The sequence below is a fragment of the Puntigrus tetrazona genome, chromosome 20, assembly GCF_018831695.1.
Source record: "Puntigrus tetrazona isolate hp1 chromosome 20, ASM1883169v1, whole genome shotgun sequence".
Taxonomy (NCBI): Eukaryota; Metazoa; Chordata; class Actinopteri; order Cypriniformes; family Cyprinidae; genus Puntigrus; species Puntigrus tetrazona.
The window spans coordinates 2,228,443-2,242,410 of record NC_056718.1 but is presented as its reverse complement, the minus strand read 5'-3'; the positions used below and the strand labels follow the sequence as shown (position 1 = coordinate 2,242,410).

Sequence of the window (13,968 nt, the reverse complement as noted above, 5' to 3'; positions counted from 1 at the left end):
GAGCTCCCAAAGCAGCTCGTTGACAGACTGATGAATCACGTGACTGAAAAGGAAGACGAAAGTCCCTTAAGCAAAACATGCTTTAGTGTTAAGAAGAGTTTTAAAGACTCACAATTCTGAAATAATGGTAACCTTTTTTTTTTTTTAATTGGCTAGGAATCGGTAACGGGTTCCCCGGTGGCAGGCTGAGAATTCTTCCAGTCTCTATCAGGAAGGTATTATTGACCAATGTTAAATTAAAAAAACAATGACATTCGCAGGTATTTTATGAGTAGAACTTAATTTCAGGTTCAATTTTAAGGACAGCTAAACCAGGTTGTGTTCTCGTCCGCCACTGCATAGGCAATGGTTCTGCCAGCATTGGCCGAATCGAACCCGGTCTCCCGCGTGGCAGGCGAGAATTCTACCACTGAACCACCAAGGACCGCCACGTGGGCGGGTGTGCCATTGTGCTAGAGTCAAACTCTGAAAGACACTCCGCTCAGTCTGTGTATTTTGGGAAGCGAACCTCGTTGGAGAACAGCATGCTCATTTACCAGTGAACCATGGTTTGTCGTTGTTATAAGTTAAATAAGTCCTGGTAGGAATGCATATTTCCTCACAGAAACTGATATATGATGTTACCGCTTTCTGTGGCAGCAGCTTCAAAGACAGTCCCAAAGGTGAGAGAGAAACAGGTTTGTAAGTTTGTCTCTGTTTCATTAGACCATTGTTTTACAATCCTAAGCACAGGTATAGCTGTTTTCAGCTCTTATCTGTAGGTCGTTATGAGAGGAACCAAGCAGTAAACAGGAGCTCCCAAAGCAGCTAATTGACAGACTGATGAGTCACGTGACCGAAAAGGAAGAGAGAAGTCCCTTTAGCAAAACATGCTTTAGCGCTAAGAAGAGTTTTAAAGACTAATAATTCTGAAAAAGGAAACCTCATTTCAGAGAACAGCACGCTCATTTACCAGTGAACCATGGTTTGTCGTTGTTATAAGTTAAATAAGTCCTGGTAGGAATGCATATGTCCTCACAGAAACTGATTATATGATGTTACCGCTTTCTGTGGCAGCAGCTTCAAAGACAGTCCCAAAGGTGAGAGAGAAACAGGTTTGTAAGGTTGTCTCTGTTTCGTTAGTCCATTGTTTTACAATCCTAAGCACAGGTATAGCTGTTTTCAGCTCTTATCTGTAGGTCGTTATGAGATGGACCAAGCAGTAAACAGGAGCTCCCAAAGCAGCTCGTTGGACAGACTGATGAATCACGTGACTGAAAAGGAAGACGAAAGTTCCTTAAGCAAAACATGCTTTAGTGTTAAGAAGAGTTTTAAAGACTCACAATTCTGAAATAATGGTAACCTTTTTTTTTAATTGGCCGAATCGTAACGGGTTTCCCGTGTGGCAGGCGAGAATTCTTCCAGTCTCTATCAGGAAGGTATTATTGACCAATGTTAAATTAAAAAAAAAATGACATTCGCAGGTATTTTATGAGTAGAACTTAATTTCAGGTTCAATTTTAAGGAGAGCTAAACCAGGTTGTGTTCTCGTCCGCCGCCACTGCATAGGCAATGGTTCTGCCAGCATTGGCCGAATCGAACCCGGTCTCCGCGGCAGGCGAGAATTCTACCACTGAACCACCAAGGACCGCCACGTGGGCGGGTGTGCCATTGTGCTAGAGTCAAACCCCTGAAAGACACTCCGCTCAGTCTGTGTATTTTGGGAAGCGAACCCCTCATTGGAGAACAGCATGCTCATTTACCAGTGAACCATGGTTTGTCGTTGTTATAAGTTAAATAAGTCCTGGTAGGAATGTATATTTCCTCACAGAAACTGATATATGATGTTACCGCTTCTGTGGCAGCAGCTTCAAAGACAGTCCCAAAGGTGAGAGAGAAACAGGTTTGTAAGTTTGTCTCTGTTTCTGTTAGACCATTGTTTTACAATCCTAAGCACAGGTATAGCTGTTTTCAGCTCTTATCTGTAGGTCGTTATGAGAGGAACCAAGCAGTAAACAGGAGCTCCCAAAGCAGCTAATTGACAGACTGATGAGTCACGTGACCGAAAAGGAAGAGAGAAGTCCCTTTAGCAAAACATGCTTTAGCGCTAAGAAGAGTTTTAAAGACTAATAATTCTGAAAAAAGGAAACCTCATTTCAGAGAACAGCACGCTCATTTACCAGTGAACCATGGTTTGTCGTTGTTATAAGTTAAATAAGTCCTGGTAGGAATGCATATGTCCTCACAGAAACTGATTATATGATGTTACCGCTTCTGTGGCAGCAGCTTCAAAGACAGTCCCAAAGGTGAGAGAGAAACAGGTTTGTAAGGTTGTCTCTGTTTCTGTTAGTCCATTGTTTTACAATCCTAAGCACAGGTATAGCTGTTTTCAGCTCTTATCTGTAGGTCGTTATGAGATGGACCAAGCAGTAAACAGGAGCTCCCAAAGCAGCTCGTTGACAGACTGATGAATCACGTGACTGAAAAGGAAGACGAAAGTCCCTTACAAAACATGCTTTAGTGTTAAGAAGAGTTTTAAAGACTCACAATTCTGAAATAATGGTAACCTTTTTTTTTTAATTGGCCGAATCGTAACGGGTTTCCCGTGGTGGCAGGCGAGAATTCTTCCAGTCTCTATCAGGAAGGTATTATTGACCAATGTTAAATTAAAAAAAAACAATGACATTCGCAGGTATTTTATGAGTAGAACTTAATTTCAGGTTCAATTTTAAGGAGAGCTAAACCAGGTTGTGTTCTCGTCCGCCACTGCATAGGCAATGGTTTTGCCAGCATTGGCCGAATCGAACCCGGTCTCCCGCGTGGCAGGCGAGAATTCTACCACTGAACCACCAAGGACCGCCACGTGGGCGGGTGTGCCATTGTGCTAGAGTCAAACTCTGAAAGACACTCCGCTCAGTCTGTGTATTTTGGGAAGCGAACCTCGCTGGAGAACAGCATGCTCATTTACCAGTGAACCATGGTTTGTCGTTGTTATAAGTTAAATAAGTCCTGGTAGGAATGTGATATTTCCTCACAGAAACTGATATATGATGTTACCGCTTCTGTGGCAGCAGCTTCAAAGACAGTCCCAAAGGTGAGAGAGAAACAGGTTTGTAAGTTTGTCTCTGTTTCTGTTAGACCATTGTTTTACAATCCTAAGCACAGGTATAGCTGTTTTCAGCTCTTATCTGTAGGTCGTTATGAGAGGAACCAAGCAGTAAACAGGAGCTCCCAAAGCAGCTAATTGACAGACTGATGAGTCACGTGACCGAAAAGGAAGAGAGAAGTCCCTTTAGCAAAACATGCTTTAGCTTTAAGAAGAGTTTTAAAGACTAATAATTCTGAAAAAAGGAAACCTCATTTCAGAGAACAGCACGCTCATTTACCAGTGAACCATGGTTTGTCGTTGTTATAAGTTAAATAAGTCCTGGTAGGAATGCATATGTCCTCACAGAAACTGATATATGATGTTACCGCTTTCTGTGGCAGCAGCTTCAAAGACAGTCCCAAAGGTGAGAGAGAAACAGGTTTGTAAGTTTGTCTCTGTTTCGTTAGTCCATTGTTTTACAATCCTAAGCACAGGTATAGCTGTTTTCAGCTCTTATCTGTAGGTCGTTATGAGAGGAACCAAGCAGTAAACAGGAGCTCCCAAAGCAGCTAATTGACAGACTGATGAGTCACGTGACTGAAAAGGAAGAGAGAAGTCCCTTTAGCAAAACATGCTTTAGTGTTAAGAAGAGTTTTAAAGACTAACAATTCTGAAAAAAAGGAAACCTCATTTCAGAGAACAGCACGCTCATTTACCAGTGAACCATGGTTTGTCGTTGTTATAAGTTAAATAAGTCCTGGTAGGAATGACCATGTCCTCACAGAAACTGATATATGATGTTACCGCTTTCTGTGGCAGCAGCTTCAAAGACAGTCCCAAAGGTGAGAGAGAAACAGGTTTGTAAGTTTGTCTCTGTTTCATTAGACCATTGTTTTACAATCCTAAGCACAGGTATAGCTGTTTTCAGCTCTTATCTGTAGGTCGTTATGAGAGGAACCAAGCAGTAAAACAGGAGCTCCCAAAGCAGCTAATTGGACAGACTGATGAGTCACGTGACCGAAAAGGAAGAGAGAGAAGTCCCTTTAGCAAAACATGCTTTAGCGCTAAGAAGAGTTTTAAAGACTAATAATTTGGAAAAAGGAAACCTCATTTCAGAGAACAGCACGCTCATTTACCAGTGAACCATGGTTTGTCGTTGTTATAAGTTAAATAAGTCCTGGTAGGAATGCATATGTCCTCACAGAAACTGATATATGATGTTACCGTTTCTGTGGCAGCAGCTTCAAAGACAGTCCCAAAGGTGAGAGAGAAACAGGTTTGTAAGGTTGTCTCTGTTTCGTTAGTCCATTGTTTTACAATCCTAAGCACAGGTATAGCTGTTTTCAGCTCTTATCTGTAGGTCGTTATGAGATGGACCAAGCAGTAAACAGGAGCTCCCAAAGCAGCTCGTTGACAGACTGATGAATCACGTGACTGAAAAGGAAGACGAAAGTCCCTTACAAAACATGCTTTAGTGTTAAGAAGAGTTTTAAAGACTCACAATTCTGAAATAATGGTAACCTTTTTTTTTTAATTGGCCGGGAATCGGTAACGGGTTTCCCGTGTGGCAGGCGAGAATTCTTCCAGTCTCTATCAGGAAGGTATTATTGACCAATGTTAAATTAAAAAAACAATGACATTCGCAGGTATTTTATGAGTAGAACTTAATTTCAGGTTCAATTTTAAGGAGAGCTAAACCAGGTTGTGTTCTCGTCCGCCACTGCATAGGCAATGGTTTTGCCAGCATTGGCCGGGAATCGAACCCGGGTCTCCCGCGTGGCAGGCGAGAATTCTACCACTGAACCACCAAGGACCGCCACGTGGGCGGGGTGTGCCATTGTGCTAGAGTCAAACCCCTGAAAGACACTCCGTTCAGTCTGTGTATTTTGGGAAGCGAAACCCCGCTGGAGAACAGCACGCTCATTTACCAGTGAACCATGGTTTGTCGTTGTTATAAGTTAAATAAGTCCTGGTAGGAATGCATATTTCCTCACAGAAACTGATATATGATGTTACCGTTTCTGTGGCAGCAGCTTCAAAGACAGTCCCAAAGGTGAGAGAGAAACAGGTTTGTAAGTTTGTCTCTGTTTCATAGACCATTGTTTTACAATCCTAAGCAGGTATAGCTGTTTTCAGCTCTTATCTGTAGGTCGTTATGAGAGGAACCAAGCAGTAAACAGGAGCTCCCAAAGCAGCTAATTGACAGACTGATGAGTCACGTGACCGAAAAGGAAGAGAGAAGTCCCTTTAGCAAAACATGCTTTAGCGTTAAGAAGAGTTTTAAAGACTAATAATTCTGAAAAAAGGAAACCTCATTTCAGAGAACAGCACGCTCATTTACCAGTGAACCATGGTTTGTCGTTGTTATAAGTTAAATAAGTCCTGGTAGGAATGCATATGTCCTCACAGAAACTGATTATATGATGTTACCGTTTCTGTGGCAGCAGCTTCAAAGACAGTCCCAAAGGTGAGAGAGAAACAGGTTTGTAAGGTTGTCTCTGTTTCTGTTAGTCCATTGTTTTACAATCCTAAGCACAGGTATAGCTGTTTTCAGCTCTTATCTGTAGGTCGTTATGAGATGGACCAAGCAGTAAACAGGAGCTCCCAAAGCAGCTCGTTGGACAGACTGATGAATCACGTGACTGAAAAGGAAGACGAAAGTTCCTTAAGCAAAACATGCTTTAGTGTTAAGAAGAGTTTTAAAGACTCACAATTCTGAAATAATGGTAACCTTTTTTTTTTTAATTAGCCTGGAATCGGTAACGGGTTCCCGTGTGGCAGGCGAGAATTCTTCCAGTCTCTATCAGGAAGGTATTATTGACCAATGTTAAATTAAAAAAAAAAAAATGACATTCGCAGGTATTTTATGAGTAGAACTTAATTTCAGGTTCAATTTTAAGGAGAGCTAAACCAGGTTGTGTTCTCGTCCCGCCACTGCATAGGCAATGGTTCTGCCAGCATTGGCCGAATCGAACCCGGTCTCCCGCGTGGCAGGCGAGAATTCTACCACTGAACCACCAAGGACCGCCACGTGGGCGGGTGTGCCATTGTGCTAGAGTCAAACCCCTGAAAGACACTCCGTTCAGTCTGTGTATTTTGGGAAGCGAACCCCGTTGGAGAACAGCATGCTCATTTACCAGTGAACCATGGTTTGTCGTTGTTATAAGTTAAATAAGTCCTGGTAGGAATGTATATTTCCTCACAGAAACTGATATATGATGTTACCGCTTCTGTGGCAGCAGCTTCAAAGACAGTCCCAAAGGTGAGAGAGAAACAGGTTTGTAAGTTTGTCTCTGTTTCTGTTAGACCATTGTTTTACAATCCTAAGCACAGGTATAGCTGTTTTCAGCTCTTATCTGTAGGTCGTTATGAGAGGAACCAAGTAGTAAACAGGAGCTCCCAAAGCAGCTAATTGACAGACTGATGAGTCACGTGACCGAAAAGGAAGAGAGAAGTCCCTTTAGCAAAACATGCTTTAGCGTTAAGAAGAGTTTTAAAGACTAATAATTCTGAAAAAGGAAACCTCATTTCAGAGAACAGCACGCTCATTTACCAGTGAACCATGGTTTGTCGTTGTTATAAGTTAAATAAGTCCTGGTAGGAATGCATATGTCCTCACAGAAACTGATTATATGATGTTACCGCTTCTGTGGCAGCAGCTTCAAAGACAGTCCCAAAGGTGAGAGAGAAACAGGTTTGTAAGGTTGTCTCTGTTTCTGTTAGTCCATTGTTTTACAATCCTAAGCACAGGTATAGCTGTTTTCAGCTCTTATCTGTAGGTCGTTATGAGATGGACCAAGCAGTAAACAGGAGCTCCCAAAGCAGCTCGTTGACAGACTGATGAATCACGTGACTGAAAAGGAAGACGAAAGTCCCTTACAAAACATGCTTTAGTGTTAAGAAGAGTTTTAAAGACTCACAATTCTGAAATAATGGTAACCTTTTTTTTTAATTGGCCGAATCGGTAACGGGTTTCCCATGTGGTGGCAGGCGAGAATTCTTCCAGTCTCTATCAGGAAGGTATTATTGACCAATGTTAAATTAAAAAAAAAATGACATTCGCAGGTATTTTATGAGTAGAACTTAATTTCAGGTTCAATTTTAAGGAGAGCTAAACCAGGTTGTGTTCTCGTCCGCCACTGCATAGGCAATGGTTTTGCCAGCATTGGCCGAATCGAACCCGGTCTCTGCGTGGCAGCAGGCGAGAATTCTACCACTGAACCACCAAGGACCGCCACGTGGGCGGGGTGTGCCATTGTGCTAGAGTCAAACTCCTGAAAGACACTCCGCTCAGTCTGTGTATTTTGGGAAGCGAACCCTGCTGGAGAACAGCACGCTCATTTACCAGTGAACCATGGTTTGTCGTTGTTATAAGTTAAATAAGTCCTGGTAGGAATGTATATTTCCTCACAGAAACTGATATATGATGTTACCGCTTCTGTGGCAGCAGCTTCAAAGACAGTCCCAAAGGTGAGAGAGAAACAGGTTTGTAAGTTTGTCTCTGTTTCTGTTAGACCATTGTTTTACAATCCTAAGCACAGGTATAGCTGTTTTCAGCTCTTATCTGTAGGTCGTTATGAGAGGAACCAAGCAGTAAACAGGAGCTCCCAAAGCAGCTAATTGACAGACTGATGAGTCACGTGACCGAAAAGGAAGAGAGAAGTCCCTTTAGCAAAACATGCTTTAGCTGCTAAGAAGAGTTTTAAAGACTAATAATTCTGAAAAAGGAAACCTCATTTCAGAGAACAGCACGCTCATTTACCAGTGAACCATGGTTTGTCGTTGTTATAAGTTAAATAAGTCCTGGTAGGAATGTATATGTCCTCACAGAAACTGATATATGATGTTACCGCTTCTGTGGCAGCAGCTTCAAAGACAGTCCCAAAGGTGAGAGAGAAACAGGTTTGTAAGGTTGTCTCTGTTTCTGTTAGTCCATTGTTTTACAATCCTAAGCACAGGTATAGCTGTTTTCAGCTCTTATCTGTAGGTCGTTATGAGATGGACCAAGCAGTAAACAGGAGCTCCCAAAGCAGCTCGTTGACAGACTGATGAATCACGTGACTGAAAAGGAAGACGAAAGTCCCTTAAGCAAAACATGCTTTAGTGTTAAGAAGAGTTTTAAAGACTCACAATTCTGAAATAATGGTAACCTTTTTTTTTAATTGGCCGGGAATCGGTCACGGGTTTCCCGTGTGGCAGGCGAGAATTCTTCCAGTCTCTATCAGGAAGGTATTATTGACCAATGTTAAATTAAAAAAAAAAATGACATTCGCAGGTATTTTATGAGTAGAACTTAATTTCAGGTTCAATTTTAAGGAGAGCTAAACCAGGTTGTGTTCTCGTCCGCCACTGCATAGGCAATGGTTCTGCCAGCATTGGCCGAATCGAACCCGGGTCTCCCGCGTGGCAGGCGAGAATTCTACCACTGAACCACCAAGGACCGCCACGTGGGCGGGGTGTGCCATTGTGCTAGAGTCAAACCCCTGAAAGACACTCCGTTCAGTCTGTGTATTTTGGGAAGCGAACCCCGTTGGAGAACAGCACGCTCATTTACCAGTGAACCATGGTTTGTCGTTGTTATAAGTTAAATAAGTCCTGGTAGGAATGTATATTCCTCACAGAAACTGATATATGATGTTACCGCTTTCTGTGGCAGCAGCTTCAAAGACAGTCCCAAAGGTGAGAGAGAAACAGGTTTGTAAGTTTGTCTCTGTTTCGTTAGACCATTGTTTTACAATCCTAAGCACAGGTATAGCTGTTTTCAGCTCTTATCTGTAGGTCGTTATGAGAGGAACCAAGCAGTAAACAGGAGCTCCCAAAGCAGCTAATTGACAGACTGATGAGTCACGTGACTGAAAAGGAAGAGAGAAGTCCCTTTAGCAAAACATGCTTTAGCGTTAAGAAGAGTTTTAAAGACTAATAATTCTGAAAAAAGGAAACCTCATTTCAGAGAACAGCACGCTCATTTACCAGTGAACCATGGTTTGTCGTTGTTATAAGTTAAATAAGTCCTGGTAGGAATGCATATGTCCTCACAGAAACTGATTATATGATGTTACCGTTTCTGTGGCAGCAGCTTCAAAGACAGTCCCAAAGGTGAGAGAGAAACAGGTTTGTAAGTTTGTCTCTGTTTCGTTAGACCATTGTTTTACAATCCTAAGCACAGGTATAGCTGTTTTCAGCTCTTATCTGTAGGTCGTTATGAGAGGAACCAAGCAGTAAACAGGAGCTCCCAAAGCAGCTAATTGGACAGACTGATGAGTCACGTGACTGAAAAGGAAGAGAGAAGTCCCTTTAGCAAAACATGCTTTAGCGTTAAGAAGAGTTTTAAAGACTAATTCTGAAAAAAGGAAACCTCATTTCAGAGAACAGCACGCTCATTTACCAGTGAACCATGGTTTGTCGTTGTTATAAGTTAAATAAGTCCTGGTAGGAATGCATATTTCCTCACAGAAACTGATATATGATGTTACTGTTTCTGTGGCAGCAGCTTCAAAGACAGTCCCAAAGGTGAGAGAGAAACAGGTTTGTAAGTTTGTCTCTGTTTCTGTTAGACCATTGTTTTACAATCCTAAGCACAGGTATAGCTGTTTTCAGCTCTTATCTGTAGGTCGTTATGAGAGGAACCAAGCAGTAAACAGGAGCTCCCAAAGCAGCTAATTGACAGACTGATGAGTCACGTGACCGGAAAAGGAAGAGAGAAGTCCCTTTAGCAAAACATGCTTTAGCTTTAAGAAGAGTTTTAAAGACTAATAATTCTGAAAAAGGAAACCTCATTTCAGAGAACAGCACGCTCATTTACCAGTGAACCATGGTTTGTCGTTGTTATAAGTTAAATAAGTCCTGGTAGGAATGCATATGTCCTCACAGAAACTGATATATGATGTTACCGTTTCTGTGGCAGCAGCTTCAAAGACAGTCCCAAAGGTGAGAGAGAAACAGGTTTGTAAGGTTGTCTCTGTTTCTGTTAGTCCATTGTTTTACAATCCTAAGCACAGGTATAGCTGTTTTCAGCTCTTATCTGTAGGTCGTTATGAGATGGACCAAGCAGTAAACAGGAGCTCCCAAAGCAGCTCGTTGGACAGACTGATGAATCACGTGACTGAAAAGGAAGACGAACGTCCCTTAAGCAAAACATGCTTTAGTGTTAAGAAGAGTTTTAAAGACTCACAATTCTGAAATAATGGTAACCTTTTTTTTTTAATTGGCCGGGAATCGGTAACGGGTTTCCCGTGGTGGCAGGCGAGAATTCTTCCAGTCTCTATCAGGAAGGTATTATTGACCAATGTTAAATTAAAAAAACAATGACATTCGCAGGTATTTTATGAGTAGAACTTAATTTCAGGTTCAATTTTAAGGACAGCTAAACCAGGTTGTGTTCTCGTCCGCCACTGCATAGGCAATGGTTCTGCCAGCATTGGCCGAATCGAACCCGGTCTCCCGCGTGGCAGGCGAGAATTCTACCACTGAACCACCAAGGACCACCACGTGGATGGGTGTGCCATTGTGCTAGAGTCAAACTCCTGAAAGACACTCCGCTCAGTCTGTGTATTTTGGGAAGCGAACCCCGCTGGAGAACAGCACGCTCATTTACCAGTGAACCATGGTTTGTCGTTGTTATAAGTTAAATAAGTCCTGGTAGGAATGTATATTTCCTCACAGAAACTGATATATGATGTTACCGCTTCTGTGGCAGCAGCTTCAAAGACAGTCCCAAAGGTGAGAGAGAAACAGGTTTGTAAGTTTGTCTCTGTTTCTGTTAGACCATTGTTTTACAATCCTAAGCACAGGTATAGCTGTTTTCAGCTCTTATCTGTAGGTCGTTATGAGAGGAACCAAGCAGTAAACAGGAGCTCCCAAAGCAGCTAATTGACAGACTGATGAGTCACGTGACCGAAAAGGAAGAGAGAAGTCCCTTTAGCAAAACATGCTTTAGCGTTAAGAAGAGTTTTAAAGACTAATAATTCTGAAAAAGGAAACCTCATTTCAGAGAACAGCACGCTCATTTACCAGTGAACCATGGTTTGTCGTTGTTATAAGTTAAATAAGTCCTGGTAGGAATGCATATGTCCTCACAGAAACTGATTATATGATGTTACCGCTTTCTGTGGCAGCAGCTTCAAAGACAGTCCCAAAGGTGAGAGAGAAACAGGTTTGTAAGGTTGTCTCTGTTTCTGTTAGTCCATTGTTTTACAATCCTAAGCACAGGTATAGCTGTTTTCAGCTCTTATCTGTAGGTCGTTATGAGATGGACCAAGAGTAAACAGGAGCTCCCAAAGCAGCTCGTTGGACAGACTGATGAATCACGTGACTGAAAAGGAAGACGAAAGTCCCTTAAGCAAAACATGCTTTAGTGTTAAGAAGAGTTTTAAAGACTCACAATTCTGAAATAATGGTAACCTTTTTTTTAATTGGCCGGGAATCGTAACGGGTTTCCCGTGTGGCAGGCGAGAATTCTTCCAGTCTCTATCAGGAAGGTATTATTGACCAATGTTAAATTAAAAAAAAAAATGACATTCGCAGGTATTTTATGAGTAGAACTTAATTTCAGGTTCAATTTTAAGGAGAGCTAAACCAGGTTGTGTTCTCGTCCGCCACTGCATAGGCAATGGTTTTGCCAGCATTGGCCGGGAATCGAACCCGGTCTCTCAAAGTGGCAGGCGAGAATTCTACCACTGAACCACCAAGGACTGCCACGTGGGCGGGTGTGCCATTGTGCTAGAGTCAAACCCTGAAAGACACTCCGCTCAGTCTGTGTATTTTGGGAAGCGAACCCCGCTGGAGAACAGCATGCTCATTTACCAGTGAACCATGGTTTGTCGTTGTTATAAGTTAAATAAGTCCTGGTAGGAATGCATATTTCTCACAGAAACTGATATATGATGTTACCGCTTCTGTGGCAGCAGCTTCAAAGACAGTCCCAAAGGTGAGAGAGAAACAGGTTTGTAAGTTTGTCTCTGTTTCTGTTAGACCATTGTTTTACAATCCTAAGCACAGGTATAGCTGTTTTCAGCTCTTATCTGTAGGTCGTTATGAGAGGAACCAAGCAGTAAACAGGAGCTCCCAAAGCAGCTAATTGACAGACTGATGAGTCACGTGACCTAAAAGGAAGAGAAGTCCCTTTAGCAAAACATGCTTTAGCTGTTAAGAAGAGTTTTAAAGACTAATAATTCTGAAAAAGGAAACCTCATTTCAGAGAACAGCACGCCATTTACCAGTGAACCATGGTTTGTCGTTGTTATAAGTTAAATAAGTCCTGGTAGGAATGCATATGTCCTCACAGAAACTGATTATATGATGTTACCGTTTCTGTGGCAGCAGCTTCAAAGACAGTCCCAAAGGTGAGAGAGAAACAGGTTTGTAAGGTTGTCTCTGTTTCGTTAGTCCATTGTTTTACAATCCTAAGCACAGGTATAGCTGTTTTCAGCTCTTATCTGTAGGTCGTTATGAGATGGACCAAGCAGTAAACAGGAGCTCCCAAAGCAGCTCGTTGGACAGACTGATGAATCACGTGACTGAAAAGGAAGACGAACGTCCCTTAAGCAAAACATGCTTTAGTGTTAAGAAGAGTTTTAAAGACTCACAATTCTGAAATAATGGTAACCTTTTTTTTAATTGGCCGGGAATCGGTAACGGGTTTCCCGTGTGGCAGGCGAGAATTCTTCCAGTCTCTATCAGGAAGGTATTATTGACCAATGTTAAATTAAAAAAAAATGATGATTCGCAGGTATTTTATGAGTAGAACTTAATTTCAGGTTCAATTTTAAGGAGAGCTAAACCAGGTTGTGTTCTCGTCCGCCACTGCATAGGCAATGGTTCTGCCAGCATTGGCCGGGAATCGAACCCGGGTCTCCCGCGTGGCAGGCGAGAATTCTACCACTGAACCACCAAGGACCGCCACGTGGGCGGGGTGTGCCATTGTGCTAGAGTCAAACCCCTGAAAGACACTCCGTTCAGTCTGTGTATTTTGGGAAGCGAACCCCGTTGGAGAACAGCATGCTCATTTACCAGTGAACCATGGTTTGTCGTTGTTATAAGTTAAATAAGTCCTGGTAGGAATGTATATTTCCTCACAGAAACTGATATATGATGTTACCGCTTTCTGTGGCAGCAGCTTCAAAGACAGTCCCAAAGGTGAGAGAGAAACAGGTTTGTAAGTTTGTCTCTGTTTCGTTAGACCATTGTTTTACAATCCTAAGCACAGGTATAGCTGTTTTCAGCTCTTATCTGTAGGTCGTTATGAGAGGAACCAAGCAGTAAACAGGAGCTCCCAAAGCAGCTAATTGGACAGACTGATGAGTCACGTGACCGAAAAGGAAGAGAGAAGTCCCTTTAGCAAAACATGCTTTAGCTGCTAAGAAGAGTTTTAAAGACTAATAATTCTGAAAAAGGAAACCTCATTTCAGAGAACAGCACGCTCATTTACCAGTGAACCATGGTTTGTCGTTGTTATAAGTTAAATAAGTCCTGGTAGGAATGCATATGTCCTCACAGAAACTGATTATATGATGTTACCGTTTCTGTGGCAGCAGCTTCAAAGACAGTCCCAAAGGTGAGAGAGAAACAGGTTTGTAAGGTTGTCTCTGTTTCTGTTAGTCCATTGTTTTACAATCCTAAGCACAGGTATAGCTGTTTTCAGCTCTTATCTGTAGGTCGTTATGAGATGGACCAAGCAGTAAACAGGAGCTCCCAAAGCAGCTCGTTGGACAGACTGATGAATCACGTGACTGAAAAGGAAGACGAAAGTTCCTTAAGCAAAACATGCTTTAGTGTTAAGAAGAGTTTTAAAGACTCACAATTCTGAAATAATGGTAACCTTTTTTTTTTTAATTGGCCGGGAATCGGTAACGGGTTCCCGTGTGGCAGGCGAGAATTCTTCCAGTCTCTATCAGGAAGGTATT

At 42.2% G+C, this 13,968-nt stretch overlaps 2 non-coding genes across 2 annotated transcripts; both read right to left on the bottom strand.

Moving 5' to 3' along the window:
• Positions 1-4,809: 4,809 nt before the first annotated feature.
• On the bottom strand, positions 4,810-4,884 carry trnag-gcc. Its single transcript has one exon. It is a non-coding gene; the product is annotated as a tRNA-Gly (tRNA).
• Positions 4,885-12,890: 8,006 nt separating this feature from the next.
• trnag-gcc lies at positions 12,891-12,965 on the bottom strand. Its single transcript has one exon. It is a non-coding gene; the product is annotated as a tRNA-Gly (tRNA).
• Positions 12,966-13,968: the final 1,003 nt, after the last annotated feature.